Source organism: Macaca nemestrina, chromosome 11, assembly GCF_043159975.1.
Source record: "Macaca nemestrina isolate mMacNem1 chromosome 11, mMacNem.hap1, whole genome shotgun sequence".
Classification (NCBI taxonomy): Eukaryota; Metazoa; Chordata; class Mammalia; order Primates; family Cercopithecidae; genus Macaca; species Macaca nemestrina.
Window position 1 is genome coordinate 307,265 of NC_092135.1, and position 22,285 is coordinate 329,549.

The 22,285-nt window shown below is 49.2% G+C and overlaps 1 pseudogene; it reads right to left on the minus strand.

The window, feature by feature from the left end:
• Positions 1-20,228: 20,228 nt before the first annotated feature.
• On the minus strand, positions 20,229-21,432 carry LOC139357295 (uncharacterized; annotated as a pseudogene).
• Between the last annotated feature and the right edge of the window lie 853 nt (positions 21,433-22,285).

Consider the following 22,285-nt stretch of genomic DNA (forward strand, 5'->3'; position numbering starts at 1 on the left):
TTCTACCCAGCACCAGGGTGTCTGTCCTTTCTTGCAGGAAGACAGCTGAGCCATGGCAGGAAACTACAGGGTGGGTGGGGCTGGACAGTAATGTGTCACCTGCTCATCTAAGCCTCAGTCTCCTGCCTCTCATCACGACAGTGGGGGTAACAGCCCCCCACCTGAGCTTTTGGGGGAGGTAAGGGTGCTGGGTGATTAACAATGTTAGCTCCACAGACATTATGCAAAGAATCTGCCCCATGTCTTATAAAACCAAACCAGCCCAGGAATTCCACATCACTACTAATTTGCATGGGAAAATGCCAGATTCTCCTAAGTTCTGGCATGTTATTTGTATTAATAAAGTTTGCAGAGTTTTCACATACTAAGTATATAAAACAGGAAAATAAATCATACAATTTGGAGGCTGAAGCAGGAGAATCACTTGAGCACAGGCAGTGGAGGTTGCAGTGAGCCAAGGCCTCGCCACTGTACTCCAGTCTGGGTGACAGAACGAGACTCCATCTCAAAAAATAAAAAAAAAAAAGGCATATCAAGGATTATGCCTTCATTATAGTTGGGTTATAAAGAAATATGACAAGCCCATAGCATATTTCCATAAAAAAACCACACAATAACTTAGAATGTTTCAATAATTAAATAAAATACTTGTGAAATTGCAAAAAAAAAATAAAAATAAAAATAAAATAAATTAAAAAATAAAATATTTTGCTGCTTCATACTAGTAAAGTGGGCACATTCTACATGCCAACTCTTATTCAAAGGTGGCCTAACACTGACTCAGGAACTCTGGCCCTGATGTGCTTGGAGTTTTAATCCTAACAGTGTTAAAGACCACTCCCCCAGGAGCTCTGAACAAGTACTCCAGGTATACGCTGAACAAGACCACACACTCTGACCGAAATCTAACTTCCCAGACCCAAACTACAGAACCACAGAAGACACTGCTTCTGTCCAACTTTTTGTTCTGCCATCGTTTGTGTCCATTATTTCCTACAAACCATCTCATTAGAATTTAGGGCACACAAAAGGCCAATACAACAGGGTTACTTTTCAAAGGTTTGGAGGTGAAGAACAGATACAATGCATTTGCTTCCTACTGCTGCTGCAACAAATTACCACAAATGCAAACCTCCCCTGAGCCCTGGAAGTCAGGAGTCCCAGGGCTGAAGTCAAGGGGTCAGTAGCTTGTATTCCTGCCTGGAGTCTCCCAATTCATAGAGGCCACCATGCAGCTTGACTCACAGCCCCACACCCCTCCTACCACTGCCCCGGCCTCAGCCCTGCACCCCTCTGGCCCCTGCCCCTGCCCCACCCTCTCCCTCAGCCCCACAGCCCTCTGGCCTCTATTTCATCCTCAGGTCTCCTCCTCTGAGGCAGACCCTCGTACTGCCTTCTCAAAAGGCACATGTGAAGACACTGGACCCACCTGGACAACCCAGGGTCCTCCCCCATCTCACTGTCCATTACACTCACATCTGCAAAGCCTCTTTTGCCATGGAAACTTCATTAGACTAACAATCATTTAACAAGTCCATTCTGATGATGTGAAAATTGGCATTGTTTTCCTCCTAATGAACAGATCAGTCACCCATGTAACCTATAAATATTTGACTATTAAATATACAATACTGTAGGAGACAGAGATGAGGAAGACGGTTCCTCCCTGAAAGACAACTGGACCCTAGACGGAGGGATGAACATTCTGAACAGAATCAACGTAACTCAACATTTGAGTCGGAGAGGTCAAGCAATAAGGCATTCAAAAAAGCAACCAGAAATTATGTACTGTGCCTGTAGTTCACATCTGCCTCTGGCGTCATGAGCACGAGCGTGCGGACACGCACACAGGGCCCAAGTTTAAGATCAAATATAAGGAGCTTTCCACTGTAGTATTTAACTAGATCTTATTACAAAATAGCCTCCTGATTGCAGTTTTTATCCAAAAAGTTCTCTGTAATTAAGGAAATTAATTTTCCTCTAAAAGACATTTCTCTATCATCCCATATAAACTAAATGGGCATATTAAAGAAAAAAGACAAATGTTTGACTTCGGGGGTTTGCCTACGACTTGGATAAGCATGATTTTCTTCTGGCCAAGCAGGGAGCAGCTGGACCAGACTGGAGGGAAGGAAGAACAAATTTCCACTCTGACCTCAGTTGGGCACCAGAGTCTTCCCTGTCAGAATGTGGGTGTGGTGCTTCCTACACACCAGACTCTGACGAAACTCAGCCCAAGGGTGTGGGAAAATGCTGTCTACTTCTGAAAATTCTATAAAGTGCAGACACATCAAAAGCTTCAGAAGACTGTAAAGGGCCAAGGAGACCACAACACCCTTGGAGTTTACAGAAAATGGTCAGCATCACACGTGCCTGAGGTCCAGGGTCAGCTCCCAGCTGTCGCGACGCCCTGAGCGCAACCCTGGCTTCCCCTCGGATGCAGAGAGCTGGTCACTCTGCCGGCAGCACTCAGAGCTCAGAACATTCTAGATGAAAGCAACGTGTTCCTTTTAAAATGGGGAACCGGGGCAGCACAACTGAAGCTCTACAACTGTCTCAACTACTGGGTTTCGGGGTAGCATTAGGAAATCGAATCGTGAGAATCCAAATCTCAATTTCATACAGATTCCAGATTCACTGCAGGTTCCAGAATTTCCTGAAACAGTCTTCCAATTTATCACTCAGGATTCCCTTGCCAAAGCTAATAAAGTCTACATTCCTTACGGAAAACCCACTATAAGCACCACCACAAATAAGATTAACTGACGCCCGCCCTTCGCACCAAACATAGAAACTGTTACTCACACAAGACTGTGCTGGAGGCAGCTCTTAGCTGAAGCCGAATCCGTGAGACTTCATTATCCCCCATTTTGGATCGAGTGTGAAGACTGTCAGCAAACCAGGGCCCCAGTGTGAAGCAGAGAACAGATCCTCTGATGCCTGCCTGAACATTTCCTTCCCACCTCTGGCTTGCATATTGAACACCCTCAGAGCTACTGAGTCACCCACATTTGCAGGTCATTTATCCAGCCACCAGGATAACACAATTATGCGATAAAAATGCCTTCTCAGGGCTTTGTCATACTCAACAAGGAAGCTCAGAAGGCTAGGTAAGCGCAAGAAAGGGGGAAGCGTCCTCCAAAGAGACAAAAACCAAGGAAAACCGTGCAGAGAATCTCGAGAGAGCAGAAACAGAGCCCGCTGTAGCCTTTCAGGCCCTGCTGGCCGCAGCCCTGCGTTGGGTGGCACCATTTCCACGGAGGCATCCTGCTGGGCCCATTTGAAAGGTCCCACTTGCGAGAAACTCACCCCCACTTCCAGCTCCTGCAAGACCCGCTGCATCCCCACTCCATCCTGGGGGCCGACTGTGCAAGTCTTCCCGGCGAGACCCCTCAGAGCCTGCAGAGCGTCTGAGACTGGGAAGCACCAAGGATCCAGAAACGCACAAACCCGTTCTCCTCTTGCTGCTTGCTGGGTTCCGAGTTGTCTTAAGAACGAGTCCTGCATAAACTCCGGGCTGGGGAGCCAGCCACAGCCCAGCAGCACCCAGCTCATGCGCTCCACTCACCCCACAGAGGACCACGGAGGCCCCAGCACGCTCTGTCCGTGGGGCAAGACACCAGAAACAGCCACAGTTCAGGGTTCTGCCACCTGCCCCGCTGCCCTAATTACCTACTGTGATCTGATTTCTCATTGGTTGGGTAGGTGATCCCACAGCTCCGCTGCCCTAATTACCTGCTGTGATCTGAAATTGCATTGGTTGGAAAGGGGATCTCACTGCTCAAGCACTCCCTGATGCCTCCTTGCAAACAACATAAAAAATCCAAAACCCCTCTTAAAGAACATTGACTATAACCTCAAAACAAGACCCATCCCGAGACCAGGGAAGATACACACGCACATCTGACACCTGGTGGGCGTCAGTGACCGATGCCACAGCTTCCGTGTGGCGTGTGAAGCAGGAGGCCTGTCGCGGTGACTCAGGCTGGGGTCTGAATAGGGGTCTTCCAAGCAACTAGGCAACCAGGATGCACACCCCAAAACCCAAGTCCCCGCACTCGTGTACCTGGCAGAAATGCTGCGTGGCCATCGACACCAGTTGTGAACCAAGACCGATCTGTGTCCTGTGGCCCTCACAACGTCCGTACATGCCTGGGCCCACCACAGGCATGCACGGCACGCTGCTCGCCTCCAGTGGGGCTCTCTCCTGCCAAGGGGGATGGCCCTGAAGTCCGTTGAGATTTCCAAAGCTCTACAAAGTCGCCCTTCCTCCTGCTTTTTCAGAAGACCTAAAGCCCTGAAGACACCAGTGAGAATTGACCTAGCCTCTTAAGGCAGCTCAAACACCTAAACACAGGAACGCTGGACCTCTCTGCCCTCGAGAGCAGCCGATAACACACTGGGCTAAGCAGAAGGCACAGATGTCACATCCAGAAGCCAGTGGCGCTCACGTTTGCATTCCAGGAGCCGCCCATGTGAGTCCCTCCAAGGCTTCCAAGTCCCACTTGATTGTTTTCATCGTGTCTCTGTAATATCAGAGGCATTATATCTCACGGTATCTGAGATCGTCTCTACTTTTATGAGCACATATGCTCCCTGACTTACCATGGGATGAAACTGTTCCAATAAACCCAGTGTAAGCTGAAAATATCCTAAATAGAAAGTGCATTTGACATAATAGTTTCAACTTACAACAGGTTCATCCAGAGGCAGCCCATCTTGGGCCAAACAATGCACTGAGTGTGACTAGTTCACACCATCACAAGGTTGAAAAAAAAATCACAAATGTAACCATTGGGAGCCAGGGACCATCTGTATTGGGGCTCCTGTCTTCAGAGACAACAGAAACCTCTTCTTAGACAAGAATCACAATTTATAATCCTCAAAATGTTAAACTTAGTTTAACAATCTAGAGGTTCAAACAAAGCCAAAGTAGGCCCACAAGGCCGTTTGTGCCATTCACTAAGACACACGACTCTGTAATAACCCTCACCACAGCCTCTCAGGGTGGGTCCCAGAGGTGGCTGAGGCTTGTGGCTACGGACACTAACGAAACCAAAATCAGAGTACGCAGGTGCAGTCAAGTCATATGACTTCTCCACTAGCATATGCACAAATGTTCATCAGCAAATCTCATCTTCGCTTTACCTCCCTCCCATGACCTAAAAAGGAGTCCACCACACACAGCCACACACACACACACACACACACCACTTCAAAAACATAATTAGTACTTGCATTCAATTCTGGGCATTCGAAGTAGACCTAATGGGTGATAAAATCTCTCCTCCAACCCATTGCTTAGTCTTCTTAGAGGATGAAGGATTTTGCATAACACAAGTCAACATATAAAAGACCTTGTATAGAAACACTTTCAAGTGGTCCTCATTATAGTGATTCAACTAATATACAAAGGACCCAACACACAGTACAGTGTATATTAGAAGAATGATTAATTTGTTCCCCTAAAAATCCTAATATCTACACAGAGAAAATACCCAATACACATTTTATCATTCTTTACCAGTATAGTCATACAAAGGAGTATCACAAAAGCAAAAGAACACATTTGGTTTGACTCACAGTTCTAAGTTTAATATAAAATTGCTAAAACCACCAAGACAAACATGACTATGAAATATTTAACGATCTTCACCTAAATTCAAGTCACCATTCAACCACCAATACCTCTGCTCTCCTTACGGGAACTTTCCAAAAGTAAATTCTGGAATTAACAGGACAAATTTTTCTGGTGATAGAAATTAGGAAGAAATTGGTTGAAGGCGGTTCCTTGGCTGTCAAACTTTTTCTCAATAATATTTTGTAAAATAAAAGCATCAAACAGATCTTTACATTAACTTACAATCTATCAAGCAATATGAGAGCAAGCTTTAAATATTAGCCACATTCTGTCAGGGCTGACTAACATTAAATCAGTATCAGTCTCATGTCTTGCAGCATCCACAGCTCATCTTAAAACGACTTAAGATTTCATAATTAATTCAATTAAACAATGTAAGTCACCTCCTTGATCTTTGACACGAAGGGGTAATTTTCCCCCAAAATAGTACCTCTTTCCTTGACATGATTTAATCTGTGGTTAGAGTATTTAACAGGATTTCTTTCCTTCTTAGAAAATAAAATACACACCTTTCCAATATGAAAAACTCTAACTAATAATGCTATAGCTTAACCAGGTCAAAAGCATTTCTTTTTAAGTTAAAAAAAGAACCTAACTGCATCTTTGGACCTTATGTGAGGTAGTGTCCAGGGTCACTGGGACCCCTGCTTGGCCAGTGTAGCTGGGTACCAATTAAAGACAGAAACCCAAGCATTCACTCAAAGCCCCTTCCCAGCTGTTCATCCTAGTGGAAGAAGCCATGAGTACAAACGAATGCGGCATTCTACAGAGGGCTTCGGGGATAGGCTGCTTGAGACATCAAAGTGGCTCACGTCCCCCGAGTATAAAGCCAGTGACTGCTCTCAGCTTCCATCCACAGTAGCCAAGGTCTGGAATCACCTGAGTGCCCGTCAACAGGGGATGAAGGGAACGTGGCCCGAATATATACAGGACCAATACTCCACCACACAGTCGAGAGCCCTGTCATCCGCGGCAGCATGAATGGAGCTGGAGGACATTACGTTAAGCAAACGAGTCAAGCAAGGAAACGGCGCATGTTCTCACTCATAAGCAGGAGCTGAGAGCAGATCTCATAGAGGCCAAGAGTAGGTGGTCAACAGGGCCCAGCAGAGCCCACTCATAAGCAGGATGGGCAGATGCTGGTAATGGGCACAAACACACAGCCTAATGGGAACACGAGACCTACTATTGATAAATCAGCAGGGGGATGGCAGTGGGTCATCTACTGTGGATTTCAAAACAGGTAGGAGAGAATAACTTCACATAACCAGCACAAGGAAAAGAAACTATTTAAAGTGAAAGACATCCCAAGTACACAGATTTCATCAATATAGGGGTGAATCAAGGTATCACATGCACTCTCAAAATATGTACATATATTATGTATCAACAGAAACAAAAACCAATGACAGAACCATTTGCGAAGCGCGTGCAGGAGAAGAATGGGAAGCCTGACATGGTGTGGCTGTGTGTCCCCACCCAAATCTCATGCTGAACTCTAACCCTGTGTTGGAGGAGAGCCCTGGTGGGAGGTGATTGACTCATGGGGTTGGTTTCTAATGGTTTAGCACAATCCCCCAAGTGCTGTCCTCATGATATTTCTCCTGAGATCTGGTTGTTTGGAGGTGCATGGCACCTTTCCCTTCACTCTCTCTCCCCTTCCAGCCATGGTGAAGACATGCGGGCCTCCCCTTCACCTTCCACTCTGATTGTAAGTTTCCCCAGATGTAGAAGCCTGTACAACCCACAGAACTCTATGCCAATTAAACCTTTTTTTCCTTATTACCCAGCCTCAGATAGTTCTTTATAGCAGTGGAAGAACAGTACAGTCCTCAGGACCAGCAATGTTTTCCTTCTACCCAGCGGCCAACAAGGTCCCACACCCTAGCTGGTTTTCCAAAGCTTTGCCAGAATGCTGAAGCTGTTTTGGGGATACTAACTTTCCCATCTCTGGCAAACCAGATGGGGCATCCTATTTGCCTCTTACCACCTTTCTCAGAGAAACCCCACCTCTGAAACAGCCTCCACCAGGGGCCTCCTTCAGCAGCAGCAAAGCTGAGTGTTCCTTGCACTTCCCTTCTTCTGAACAAGTAAACATCTTGAGCTTGTTTTTCCATCTTCCCAGCTCATTGAAAAAAATATCTTATGCTTTCTATTTTCCTAACACACACACATGGAAGAGAAGCGCCTTGAGGGCAGGGGCTCTTGTTTTCCCGGATCTGAGCCTGGCCCTCAAACACTAGCCGAATACTAACACGATATCCAGAGGCAGAAATGCAAATATCCACATGACTTTTCAGAAAAGAGTACTTGCTTCTGTGGAGTGTCAATATTTGTCTCATTTCTGGAGACTCTGCTCAAAGTGATGAACGTGAGTAAATTAGGACCTTTTTTTTTGTAAATTGGGCCACAGAGCTCTCTAGGCACAGTCAGGGGAGTAAACGGCTGTGAAAGATGCAGCCCGATGTGAGCCATGGCCAGGCACTTTGGAACCTGGGATCCCATCTCCAGCCTTTCAAGGACACAGACGAATATAAAATGCAGATGGGGGAGTTCATATTTTGGGCATCTCGGTTCTTTTGAAATCAAAGTGCAAAGAAAAAGTTTTGCCTTGAGGTCTTAACCCATACTTGTTTTTCTCCTGAGGTTTTAACATTTTCTTAACTGCTTTTTTCTCCCCTGATCCTTGGGGAACTTCTATCTTCATATCGTCTTAAAAGATATGGTTAAATTCAACACTGAAATTTAAAAACATGCTTTCATATTTTTCTTTAAACTGATGTATCTGACGTTGGTGAAGAACTAACTGGGAGTATTGGTTTATTTTTATTTTTTTGAGACAGTCTTGCTGTGTTGCCCAGGCTGGAATGCAGTAGCGCAATCTTGGCTCACTGCAGCCTCACCTCTTGGTTCACGCCCTTCTCCTGCCTCAGCCTCCTGAGTAGCTGGGATTATAAGTGCCTGCCACCATGGCAGGTTCATTTTTGTATTAGTAGAGACGGGGTTTCAACATGTTGGCCAGAACTCCTGACCTCAGGTGATTCGCTCCCCTTGGCCTCCCAAAGTGCTGGGATTACAGGCACGAGCCACCACACTCGGCCTGGGATATTCTTGATTATAACTGTAACATCCCTTTAATGAAAACAAAACAGAACAACAAAAAAAAAACAGCTGTCTGAAAAGTCTCGAAATTAAAGAGCTCACTTGGACAGGGATTTGGACACCAGTTGAATGGCCCAGCACACCATAGTTACATGGGCCACTCGGCCTGTTAGATCCTTAGGGTATTTGAAGTCATGTGGATATTTGCATTTCTGCCTCTGGATATCGTGTTAGTATTCGGCTAGTGTTTGAGGGCCAGGCTCAGATCCGGGAAAACAAGAGCCCCTGCCCTCATGGCACTTCTCTTCCATGTGTGTGTGTTAGGAAAATAGAAAGCATAAGATATTTTTTTCAATGAGCTGGGAAGATGGAAAAACAAGCTTAAGATGTTTACTTGTCTTCCGAAAAGTCAAGTGTCAGGTTCCCATGAGCCAGGCAGCTTGCTTACAGAAAGCACTGGCTGACTTGCTGGTTTAATGTTAAATGCATTTAAAATGTTAAGTGATCAAACCCCCCTCCCAGTGGGTGTGCGCATTGAGCTGGCTGCAGTAGTGATGCAGACCACGTTCTTTCCTTTGGTTTTGCTTCAAGCAGAGCACCCCGCACCCAGGAAGAGGCCAAAGGACGGCATCGAGGTCTAGGACAGATCTAAGCAGAGCAGCAGGCTGACTGCCTCGTCGGCAAATAGTCTCTCATTTCAGAGAAAATCACTGAACAGAGTTCATAACACGTCAATTTTTAAAATTCATATTTCTAATTTCATCCCATTAGACCTTTTGAACCTCCGCCTCCCACCTAGAGAACGTCAGCTCAAGCCGATCACAGCGCAGTGCGATTTTCTATAAATAATGTGCACGCCTGCATCTGAGCTGAGATGTGAATGTCTGGAATGTGCCTGCCAGGCCCAGGAGGAACTGCAGCAAGTGTGGGGACACAAGCCGCTAAGGAATCTGATTTGGAGGGAACTGGAGGCAACTAAAACTAGGTCCACTGGTTTTTCTTGGTAAGGCTTGACCAGGCAAACTGTTGTCACTGTTGCTAATTCATGGTAAATGGGATGGGGACTTAAAAGTAATTAGAGCAATTACAGAATTTGTTACTCAATTACAATGGCACAGATTCCTGAGAATGGAAGAACTGTTGCCCAGGAATAGAGTTCAACAGGTCCTCCCCATTCTTCGGGAAACATGGCATTTCCACGCACCCCTGCTTTGGTCCCTGGCCACCACCATCCTGACTCGGCCATCTGATGGCATCACTCCCCACAGCTGGAAACACCTGACCTCTTGTCACCCTCCCATCTGCCCTGCCTTCCTCCAGTCCGGGATATTCAGGGATGCCCACTAACAGGACCAGGAAACCAGGGTTATCCCAAACCAGTGCCTGCATTCAAAGTCCTCCACGGCAGCACAATCACCAATGGCCAATACTCCCAGAACCTTCCACCTCAAAACGGGAGCACATCTGGATTCAAGCTGACAATGCTGCATTCTCTTTGCCATGTACAGATGGAGGCATGTCAGGTTCCACCTAAAGGTATCAGGTTCCACGCTGGTCAGGAGCCCAAACCTAGTCACTCTGCATGATCTCAATTCACCATCCACAGAGAAGCCTGCAGTTTTCCTCTGGTGCACGGTGTGGATGGTGGATGCATTTCCCCTGAAGACTCAGAGACAGGAGCCTGGCCAAGGAGGCCAGTCACCCCAGCCCCTGCAAGGCCTGGACGTGCCCCTCTGCTGTCTGCACACAGTACCCAAGTCTAGCAGTGCTGGCTCTGTGGTGGGATCCATCTGGGCCTGCAGAGGACCCGGGGCACAGGAACCATGCAGCCTGGCTGCAGCCAGAGGCCTAAGGGATCCCCACGAGGCTCTCCAGCCTAGGTGCCCTCACCACAGGCAGAGCCATGCAAGAGAGTTGCCTGCTGAACTGGAAATGCCCCAATCTGCTCAGCCAACACAGAAAGACAACAGCCACCTACAGCTGATGAGCCCCGAAACGTGGCCACTGGGCCTGAAGGGTTGAATCTGGAATTTAATCTGTGAAGTTCTTTTCAAATGTGTTTAGCTATGTAATCAAATCTTTATTCTAATTCAATTTAAAGGAGCCTCTGGCTATGGGCTCCCTTGTCGGGCATCACAGCTCCAGGGAGTAAGAATGGGAGAGAGAGGCCCAGAGCCTCTCTGCATTCTCCACACTAATTCAACAAGTCATCATAAGGAAAGGCACTCCAGCAGGAGAGGTGTACACGGGAAGAACTGGGTTGGCCCTGACAAGCATGACCCCCATGGCATCACAGCTGCCTCAGCCAACAGGCAAAAGACAATGATGCCCACCTGGACAGGCCACCGGATGTGATGATGCACCCCCAAGCCCTAGTCCCACAGCAGCCAGAGACCACCAGCTGCTCATCCCGGGTGAAACACAAGCCCTGGTCCCACAGCAGCCAGAGAACACCCGCTGTTCGTCCCGGGTGAAACACAAGCCCTGGTCCCACAGCAGCCAGAGACCACCCGCTGCTCATCCCAGGTGAAACAGGCAGAGCTACCCGAGCCATCAAATGCAGGAAGTATTAAGGAGGCGATTCCCACGACACACGTGACACTCCCTGGAGACAGACACAGGCTTCTCTGTGAAAGTGCAGAGGACGGTGGAGTCCCTAGGCGGGCTGCTTCTTCCAACGATTCGGGAAGAAACCAGATCCATTTCCTTGTAGGAGAATCATTTGTACCGTGATTAGACAGAAGACAGAAGGTGGCTGATGTTATCAAATCATCAAGCACCTCACGGCTGCTTCTCCAAGGAAGGCCTGGAAACTTGCAGCCACCCGCGTAGGGGCCGCAGTGTTTACAATGGAGATACGGGTGACCGAGGTCTGGCTTCCTCAGGGAAGCTACATTTGAACTTTCACCACTGAGGAATCGGTCATTTACAGTCACTCACCCTCAACGCAGAAGAGGGCTCAAGACACTGCACCAGACTTCAACACTCAGGGTTAGGGTCAAATTCACAAGTTTTACAAGATGTATTTACTTGGGATGCCAGAAGAGATGCAGCTTCACACCCCCCACCCCCCACCTCCATGGTTTGCTTATCCCCTTCACCAGTGGATCTCACCAACAGATGACACATCCACGCCTCATCCATGGCAGCACAGAAAACCACTTGGAAGACAGCCACTCCCACCAAGCTTCCTGACTTTGGTCAGGAAAATCTGCATCATTTAAAATCTGCATCTCATACGTGAGATTACACTCCTCCAAATGACATTGCGACAGTCGTTTCACCCAAAAGGGCTTTAGGAAATGACACACGGTCCAGACGCCAGAGGTCGCCGGCCGCCTTACTCTAGCCTAATTCCTTTGTGCCTGTATGGAGGCTTCACAGATACAGCCCATTAATGACCGTATGAGAAGCTCAGGGCATAGACGAACTCAGTGCTGAATTTTTCCATTTATCCCCCTTTTGTTTTGTCCAGAAGACAGCTGAGAAAGGCTGGGGCAGATCATCTCGAGTGTAATGACTCCAGCCACTTCTCTTCACCCCAGGTCACCCGTCAGTCACACGCTTTTGAGAAGCCAAAGCAGTTCTGTTCCATTCACTCTGGGTTCCAAGCACTAAATTCCTCCGTTTTATCAATTAGATTATCAAGCAGCCGTTTGTAATCTGGACTGCAATCTGATACGAAATTTAAAGCTAATTTAGGTTGCGGTAATAGCTCCTATTTACATTATAGATAAGGCATGAATGAAAACTTTAATCTGTTCATAGGACCTACTTTGTAAACAAACCAATTATTCAAGCAATGATTGTCTACAGTTAGATGCAAATTACTTTGCTCATAAAAGATTTTCCAGTAGGAATTTTTAAATCTATGGTCTGTCTTTCCTGAATCTGTCTCTGCACCTTTTCCTGAGTGCACAGGAGGACTTCTCAGGGCATCCCATCAGCAGACCCACTGAAGAGAATAAGCCCGCAGCCCCCAGCCCAGGAATCAAGTCCGAGCCCCAGCAGCCCCTCATCCAGCCAAGGCTTCCTCACCAGCACAGCACCCAGAGGTCTTCCAGGTTTAATGTCACGTGTGCGTGGAATGTAGAGTGCTGGAAAGACCACAGTGGACATTCTACAAATGCAAATTCCCTCCTGGAACAGCTCAGCAACCCTCTGTACCTTCCCCAAAGTACCCATGCCAGGCAGGTGTAGAGTCTAATGGGGGTGCCTAGGAATCAGCATTTAACACGATTCTGATGAATAAACAAGTTTGAGAAGTCGGTCAGCAAGACGCTGCCATGGCCTCCACTCATTTGCAGGCTCTGAAGAGACACAGATTCAGGTAACAGGCCAGACAGGACAGGACAAGGATGGGGAGGTGGAGGGCAATTTCCATGGACCACCAACCACCCTGCCATCCCCACTGAAACTCCGTGATTTACGGAGTGACAAAGCCAGGGAGAAAAGATGCCCGCACCACACAAGGGACTGAGATTTCACCTAAAGCACACAGCATGTGGCTGAGGGCCAAGGTTGGGCAAGCCAGGAGCACAGAACGGGATTCACAGGCCCAGAGGTGCCCCCCACACCCAGACCCCCTGCAGACCTCCCAAGCACTGCCTGTGTCTCCTGCCTGGTTTATTTCCTCCCCCCCTTCTACTGTGTTGGTTTCTCAGCCACCACTCACCACCACACAACCCTCTCTACAAGCTTCGTGGACTGAAAAGAGCAGGGGGGTAAAATCTGGGCTCTGGGGCCAACGTCCTGCCTGAGACATTAGTTCCAACCCACCTAGCTGTGATGTGAGCCCCCGAGATTTCTCAAATGTGAGATGGGAAGGTAACTGAACACACTCACCAGGACGGCTGTGCAGACAGATTACATATAGCCACACCTCGGCATCCACCACACGTGGGACCCCAGTCGTGTTGTCCCTGATGGGAATCCCTCTATCTATGCCCCTTCTGCTACCAGAGCCAACTGCCAGCAGTAGCTGTGGAGGGTGCATCCTCTATTCCCACTCCACTCACCTCCCATCGCTCCACGCAGTGACCTGCCACGCAGCGGCCACCAGCAAATCCGGCCCCACTGGATAACCGACCACCAACCCCCTCACTTTGGGGCGTCTTCCACTTGCAGTTCCAAAGCAGGCCGAGAAACCGCCCTCAAGGGCAGTCACCTGTTCCTTATTGCATGTAATGACCTGCCACGCAGGACCACCAGCAAACCCAGCTCCACCATCCAGGCTCCTGTGGATAACCAAACTCCCATCCCCCCACCTTGGGGCATCTTCCACTTGCGATTCTGAAGGGGGCCGAGAAACCTCTCTCAAGGGCACTCACCTGTTTCTTATTGCACGTAATGGCCTGCCAAGCAGGGCCGCCAGCAAACATGGTCCACCGTCCAGGTTCTGGTGGGTAACTGCCTCCCACCCTGCTTCCTCCTGGGGTGACTGGGAGGCTCAGAAACTGCCCCCCAAGGGCACTCATCTGTTCCTTATTGAACTAAAACCTCATTTACAGAAATCCACTTTGACTTCCAGCACTGCAGGTGTGACAATTTAGGAATCCTGCTTGCAAGCTCCAAGAGCTTGAGGTCACGTCCACCTCACCAGCATCCCAGAGACCCAGCACTGTCCCACTGTTTAAAATTCCAAAATACTCCTTCAAAATGCTACTGGCATTTGCTTTGCACATAAAATGCTAAAAACCTTCAAGTGAAACAAATATCTTTAACAGTCTGATATAATGACATGTGAGTTACACGTCTGCCAAATTGTAAAGCCTCAAGCATTTATAACATTTTATGTACTGTCAAACGGTTCATTAATATAAATTACGAGAATCTCCAAGAAACAGGTTTTTTCTGGCATTAGATGACCAAAGGAAAACTGGGTTCTGGCTGGCTTGCGGGCCTGTAGAGACAGACGTATCTGCTGACACAATCAAGCTCCTTCCCACTGATGTGGCCTCATCCCAGGCCCCTCACCCGGATGCCCGCAGGCCCCTGGAGGAGCAAGCTGACCTGCCCACATTTCTCAAATGCACAGCTGTTGCTCACACTGCAGATAGAGTTCAAGGCACGAGCAGGCCACCACGCTAAAAATACCACGCAGCGTCCACGCCAGGTGACGGTGGTTTTCACTCCATCCCAAAGCCCCAGGTATGAGTTTACAGCCATGATTACCACATGGATTTTTAGACCCTGAAGACATACTTTGTTTCCTTTTATGCAACAAAGTTAAAAGACTATCACTCAGATATAGGCTCTGAAACTGTGGAATAATTATTTGGGAACAGAGCCTCTGCCAGATCAGGATAAGCACTTGGGACAACACCCCGTAACCTCGGTCCACACAAACCCATCCGGACCAGAGACCTCCCGCACTGTAATTTCTGTGGATTTCTGTAAACCAGGTATTAGTGCAATAAGGAATAGATGAGTGCCCTTGGAGGGCAGTTTCTGAGCCTCCCAACCACACGGCCACATTAAGGCTGAAGCCGCGCGACCTCCAGAAACACTGTCCCTCGCCGAGGTGTGCCTGGCTTCTCCCTTTTTCCAAAACTTAACAAAACCTGAAAGGACAGGTCTGTGTAGAAAAACACAAACTACTTGCGATTCCTCTTCCCAGTTCAGGCTGTAGGAAGCTCGTTTCAGCCCTCACTGTGTTCTGACTGTGGCTTGGTTCCCATAAGAAATAAAGTCAGAATTCTAGTCCCTGTCTCCTGGGCAGTGTGGCAGGCATAAATACCTTCAGTTACATGAGGAAAGGCGTGGCGAGCCCCCTTCCTTCAGTAAAAGTGCACAGTTCCCAGAACCCCGATGCCATCCCCCTCACACCACTGTGAACACCTGGACAGAGCACATTTCAATGCGTGCACCTTTGTGGGCTAGTTTTCTATTTCTCCACTAAATCACCCCAAATATAGCGCCCTAAACACTGACTTATTTTCTCACATTTCTGGAAGCTGGAGTCCAAAACAGGTCCCACCAGCTAACGTCGAGGTGTCGGCAGGGCTGACTCTGGGGAAGCGACCGTCTCCTTGCCTCCCGCAGTCTCTAGAGGCTTCCGCATCCCCTGATCCATATGGCACCCACTGTCTTCAGGACCCACAGCGGCCCTGATGGCCCTCCAACAGGAGGACACAGAATGTCAGGAGCCCAGGCTCTAGTGCTAAGGCTAAATCTCCCCCACCCTCCCAGCTCCTCACACATTCCCGTGTGAGTTAATATAGATTCCACTTTAACTAGTGTCACCTGTGTAAGGGGTAAGAGCCCAGCTGTGAATTGGTTAACCTCACCCACACAGACCCGGGAAATAAACTCACAGGCCATGGACCACTCCACAAGCAATGAGTGACCACCTGCTCGGGGACCTCCATGGCCCAGCAGAGCACTCCGGTGCCTCCCCGTGGACTCAGTCTGCAGCGCCAGAGGGCCCTGGATAAAAAAAGACAGCTCCCATGTCCGGAGGCACCCACCCGCGGTTGGGTTCCTGGTACTTTAAGTAGCCCAGGTGGACAAGCCACGCCCCGTGCAACTCCATCACAAGAATAACGGCTGCACGTGGCGAGTGCACGGGTGGCCACCCCTCAGTTCAGCTGACCGTGTTAAGCACATCACCACCGTGACGTCAAATCAGACTCATCTGCTGGCATAGTCCAGGCATCGGCCCCCAAGAACATTCTGGATCACAATTCACAGTAGTGATTGCGATCAGGGCCACACGTGGCTAAATGTATTTACAGGAGGACGCCACAGCCGATCTGGCTGGACTGAGGGCATTTCCCACTGTACATTCTTACACCATTTTATTTGCACTTTATTAAACTTTTATGGCTTTTTTCTGCCTACTTGATGGGGCTGTTTCTTGTTCTTATGACTGCAGTGATACTTCAGGCTACAACTATCAATGTGTAAAATTAGTTTGGAAGGCGCCTTATCATTAAACATTTCACAAGCAAGCAGTCAGAGGCACCTAACCCGGAGGCCTCTTTTCTTCTCTGAGCCAAACCTACCTTGGACTCAAAGAAAACGGCACACGGAGAGGGGCTGGATCTCCAGCGCCCATTCCTAGGGGGCCTCCTGGGGAGCAGATATGGAGGGAGAAGTCCTGGGCTATGGCACCACCGTACTAAAGAAAAATCTATTTGGGTAAATGTAAGCGCCAGACATAAGAGATTAAGCAAACCATGAAAAGAAACCACTACCCACAGTTTCTCCAAAACAGAACTAAACTCCCTTTAGTTTGAATTGGAAAAGCAGAAGTGATGATCAGGATACAAAAAAAAAAAAAAATGACAAAGTATCTGAACACAGGAGAATAATCAAGGGCCACTGTCTCTTCCTGTGTCAATGGGAGTCTTGCATCTAAGCTGGATTTAGAAGGTTACTACTTTGGACTGAAAGTTATACCCAACCCTAGTTTGTAAGCAAGTGGAGCAGAACGCTTCAATTATTTCAAGGTTTAGCAGTAAAGCTCTGCAACTCTCACAACCATTTTAATTGGCGTGAATTTTAAAGTGAGTCAATCTGTTGGCTGGAGTATCTAACGGTTTAACCACGGGGTCATGTTGGAAAATTATTCCAGTTGTTTTTGTTTTTCCTACTGAAGATGCATTTGAACGTTCTTGTAGTTTGCAATTGGCTGGTTCTGATGTTTGGTCCTGAGGAGGCCCAAGTACCCGGAGAGGAAGAATCTGAAACCTCAAGACACTCGAGTGCTGTCTGGGGAGATGGAGACCCCAACCCGAGGGCCACTGATGGACTCAGCACGGGCTCAGGACCGCCCGAAGCAACAGGCCACGTATTTGCCGCTTACAAAACAACATAAGCACACACCCCCAGGTGTGCACACACGCTCTGTACACACTCATGTCTGTCCGTGCCAACACCAACCCACAACCCCGAGGTGTGCACACATGCTCTGTACACATCTGTCCCTGCCAATGCCAGCACACATTCTGTACGAGCTCACATCTGTCCCTGCCAATACCAGCACATATCCCCAAGGTGTGGACACACGCTCTGTACACGCTCACATCCCTCCCTGCCAATGTGAGCACACACCCCCAGGGGTGCACACAGGCTCTGCACATACTCACGTCTGTCACTGCAGCCTGAGTCAAACAGTCACAGAGAGGCAGAGGAGGAGGAGGAAGGACATGATGGGCACTGAGGTCCTGGGAAGGTTCCCCTCCCTACTTCGGGAGAGACCGCTCATGTGATCCTGCCATCACTCGCCCTTCCGCCTCCATCCTCCATCCTCCCACAGGGATCAGGAGGATACCCACTGCACAGAGCTGTGATGAGCATGAACAGAAGATGGCAGGAGCTCATGCCAAGGTGCTGAGCACGGAGCCTATGGAGTGCTTCTTTCTGCTGTGGCTGACATCATCAAACAAGAGGCTGACATGGCTTCCGCACAGAATGTCACCCGCTGAGAAACTGAAACGTGTGACCTAGGAGCCTGCGAAGGTCTAAGAACAAACCAACAAACCAAACGGGTTTGTTTGTTTTTCAAACACCATAGCCTGTTTTTTCTTTTTTTTCATGCTCTACCTTGGGTATCATTTAGTTTAATTTCAAAGTAAGTCCAATAAATACACAAAATCACAGGACTGAGCATGGAGCATTGTTTCACTTCATGTCCTCCAGCCTTTAGGACACATTAAGGAAAGACATGATTCCAGGATTCCCATTAGAAAGGCTGCCCTGAGGCACCTGCTGGGGCAGCCAAATTGCAGCAGTTGATGCTGCCCCCAAGCTGCTTGGATGAAGCAGAAGATTCTGGAGGTCTCCTCTCTTCTGCCGCTCACCCAGGAGAGAAGGTGGGGGGAGTAAGGTGAGAGAAGACAGGAAGAAGGAGGGGGGAGGGGGTAGAGAGGAGGGGAGAGGGAGGGAGAGAGGAGGGAGGAGGAAGGGAGAGGGGAGGGGGGAGGGAGGGGGGAGGGAGGGAGGAGGGTCATGTTCCATCCACCAAGGCAGCTACACTGCAGAGAGAATGGAGGGTGTGTTGACTCTCAGGACAGCAAGTTCAAGCTGTTTGTAATTATTAGCATAAACAGTGACCAGCTGAGGACAGGGCTGCAATTGGAGTTGACAATGTTTTATTTTCATAGTTGATATTGGGGACCTGGACCTAAAGCACCGTACCTTGCCCTTTCGCCAGATGGGCCAATGCCTCTCTATACTTGACTCTATTTGACTAAATAGCTGATATTGACTAGGAATTATGACGTGTAGGATACCCCTTACCATAGTAACGTCAAACTCACGTTCTAAATGCAATTTGCTCAGGGACTAGCTTCTAACTCTGGGTAGGAACGTTAAGCTCTGTCCAGTTCAATTCAGTAAGCATTTATCAAGAAACTCCTAGACCAAGAGCTCTATTAGACACTGGGTATTGGGTGATGGGGATACGAAGATGTGGAATTAGAACTCGAGAAGCTCAAATGCTTCCATTTAATTCCCTAATGCAATTACTAGGCTTCAACCTGATGGCTGTAATGTCTAAATTCACTTTTTCTTTATTCCAGTTCTACATAACAAAGCATAAGTAATCACAGAGGAATGATTCTGTGTTGGACTATTCAGTGGACAGAGAAGAGCATTCTGACCGGCATGAGACACTGTCTCCGTTCCCAGGGAGCCCGTGAGGTGGCTGCACGGAGCACACGCGTGAAGATTCAGGAGCACGAGCGTCAGGTGATGGGAGGGGCACGGAGACAGTACCAGACAGATGCCTGCCGAGGGGCCGCTGCAGCCGGGCTGGCCGGGAAGGTCACGGGAGCGGGCACAGGCATCTCCCTCCAGCCACACGTGGTTTTCATGAGGACACATGCAGGGAAGGGGATGACACCGAAATGCTGTGGCGCTGAGGGGAGGAGAGGAGGGACACAGGGCCGAGGGCTGGCCACCACCCCTTGCATCCCTGCCCCTATGAACACTGCCAAAATCAGCCCCAACGGGGAGAAGTGAGGTGGGTGAAAGAGGTGGACAGACTTGACTTCCATGGAATTCACAGATTCCAGTCATTAAAAATCCCTTCTGAGTTTTCATCTGGAAAACTTTGCAAATGTATTTAGCAACAAGAGGCAGAAGATGAAGCCAACACAGTTGGGCTCAAACCGCCGCCCTTCTCCTTCTCTCTGCATCCAGGACCTGCCCTGAGCCCCTGAGTGCGAGGACCCCGAGCTGCCCAGCCCAAGGGAGCGGCCCCTGACCAGAGGAAGGAGCCGCACAGCGGGGCCCCCAGCACGTGGATGGCAGGATCTGTGCTATCTCAGTCCCACGACCCCAAGCAGAGAAGGCCTGGGATTCCCAGCTGAAGTTTTGCTGTCTCCTCTGTCACCAAAGTCGAGAAGGACTGAGTGAGACCAACGTCAGACCTGCTGGCTCCTCGGTGGCTGCCGATGTGGCTCTCAGGCTGCGGGTGAAACCGTCTAGGGAAGCCCAGACAGTGGCGAGAATCACAGCCACGAGTGTTCCAGGGGCCCTAAAACACAAGTGCAGCCTGAGGAAGGCAGCGCCCGCTCAGATCCCCATCCAGGCTTGTATGCCACACTCGAGAGGCACACGGCACCAGAACATCGTGCTTTAAGTGACTTTGTGGGGTGTAGGAACACAAAGTGGGGCCTCGAGTGGCTCAGAAGTCACTCCCACCAGCCCACGGGGACCCGGGCGGCCCCTCTGGATGTGGCTGGCGTCTCTCCAGGACGGGCTCCAAAGTCCTATGGAGGAGGTGAGCGTCGGTCTTGCTCTGACCTGAGGAAGGCCCCTGACAAGTATCCTGAACATGCAGGTACACAGCTGGCTGACTCATCTGAAGGGACCTGCTGAGCCACTAGCCAGGGAAGGCTGGAGAGAACTCGACTAACACACAATCCCTGCCCAGGCGCCCACCTGGGCCGCCCAAGAGAAAACTACAGAAGCTGTGAAGACGGAGGTGTGCACGGGGCTGGGAGAACCCTGGGAGGAGCCACACTGGGGACCAGGAGGGACGGAGGGCTGGGCCCCACAAGCAAACGAGGGAGGCGCTCAGTGCCATGAAGACCCCGCTGCACCCACAGCTGCAGGCCTGGTTGGCAACACGACCTTGTCTGCAGGGGCCCAGGAGCACATGTGTTTGGCAGGAGCTGCCCTCCTGGAGCCGCACTACCGGTACCGTCATTTTAGAGGCAGGTACCTGCTATCAACCATGACAATCAACCATGCCACCCTGAATTACAGCCATGTCCTCAGCGGGTCACTCTTTACGCTGACAATTACAAAGAGTTTGAACTCGCTGTCCCAAGAGGCAACAAGCCCTTCGTTATCACGGCTGCAAGCCTCTGTGCAGCCCTCCACCCCCATCCTTTCCCCTCGGTGCAACCTGAAGTCCCATGACAGTGACTCAAAGCCAGCCCAGTAGCTTCAGTGCAGGAAAAATCACAAAAACTCAAACACATCCTAAACATGGGCAGTTGGTAGGAGCTGATTCCTAAATTAAACCTGTTTGGAGGCTTTCTGGGCTAGCACAGCTCTGATCACAGGCTTGTACTTTTTGCTCCCCCTGAAGGGCAGCGAGGAGGCCAGACTCCCCTACGTGGAGCCTGCCCTGTGGCCTCGGTGGCCTGTACCAGACAGCGTGACCGTTGCCCGCAGTGAACACTCGGCACAGTGCAGCAGGCTTGGGGAAGAACAGAAAGTGACCTCTAAGCCCGCAGAAGACGCTAAGCCACGCACGGCCTCACGTGTACTGCGTGTCAATCGCCACCGGAAGCAGGAACGAGCTCTTAATAGTTCCAGTGAATGCAAAGGTCGCCCTGGAAAACTGCGTGAACCTTTCTGACTACTCACAGGTGGGGAGCCACTGCCTGAGACACAAAGGTAAAGAATTAACCTGAAACTGCATATTATAAAACTTATTTTTAAATGATGGCGCTTAATTTGAAAGACTCCCAAAGAATACTGCATTAGAAAGTGACAGAGTGAAACCGTGAAGCTGACCACAGGAGTCCCTGGAAATTTTGCCAAATGTTGTGTCAAAACTGGGAAACAGAAGAACCACACCTGATGAAACATTCGATTAATCACTGGAGTCCTCCCCACATACGAAGCTATGTTAACAAGTGTTCCAAAGGTGGAGAGGATGCTATTTCTTCCGATTTCGCAGGGGAAGTACACCACCTCTGCAATACGGTTCCTAACATCCAGGGAGCAAGAGGATGATATTAGTCTCAATATTGCAGGAGGTGTACCCTCCCTAGGGACATTGTTCCTAATATCCAGGGAAGTAGAGGAGGATATCACTCCCAATAGAGCAGGGAGTATACACCCCTTCTGTGACATTGCTCCTAATAGCCAGTGGGGGAGAGGAAGATATTACTCCCAATATTGCAGGGGGTGTACACCCCCTTGTGATATTGTTCCCTATATCCTGGGAGGGAGACGATGATACTCGTGGCAATATCGCAGGGGGTGTACACACCCACTGTGATATTGTTCCGAATATCCAGAGAGAGAGAAAATGATATGACTCCCAATGTCGCAGGGTGTGTACATCCTCCTATG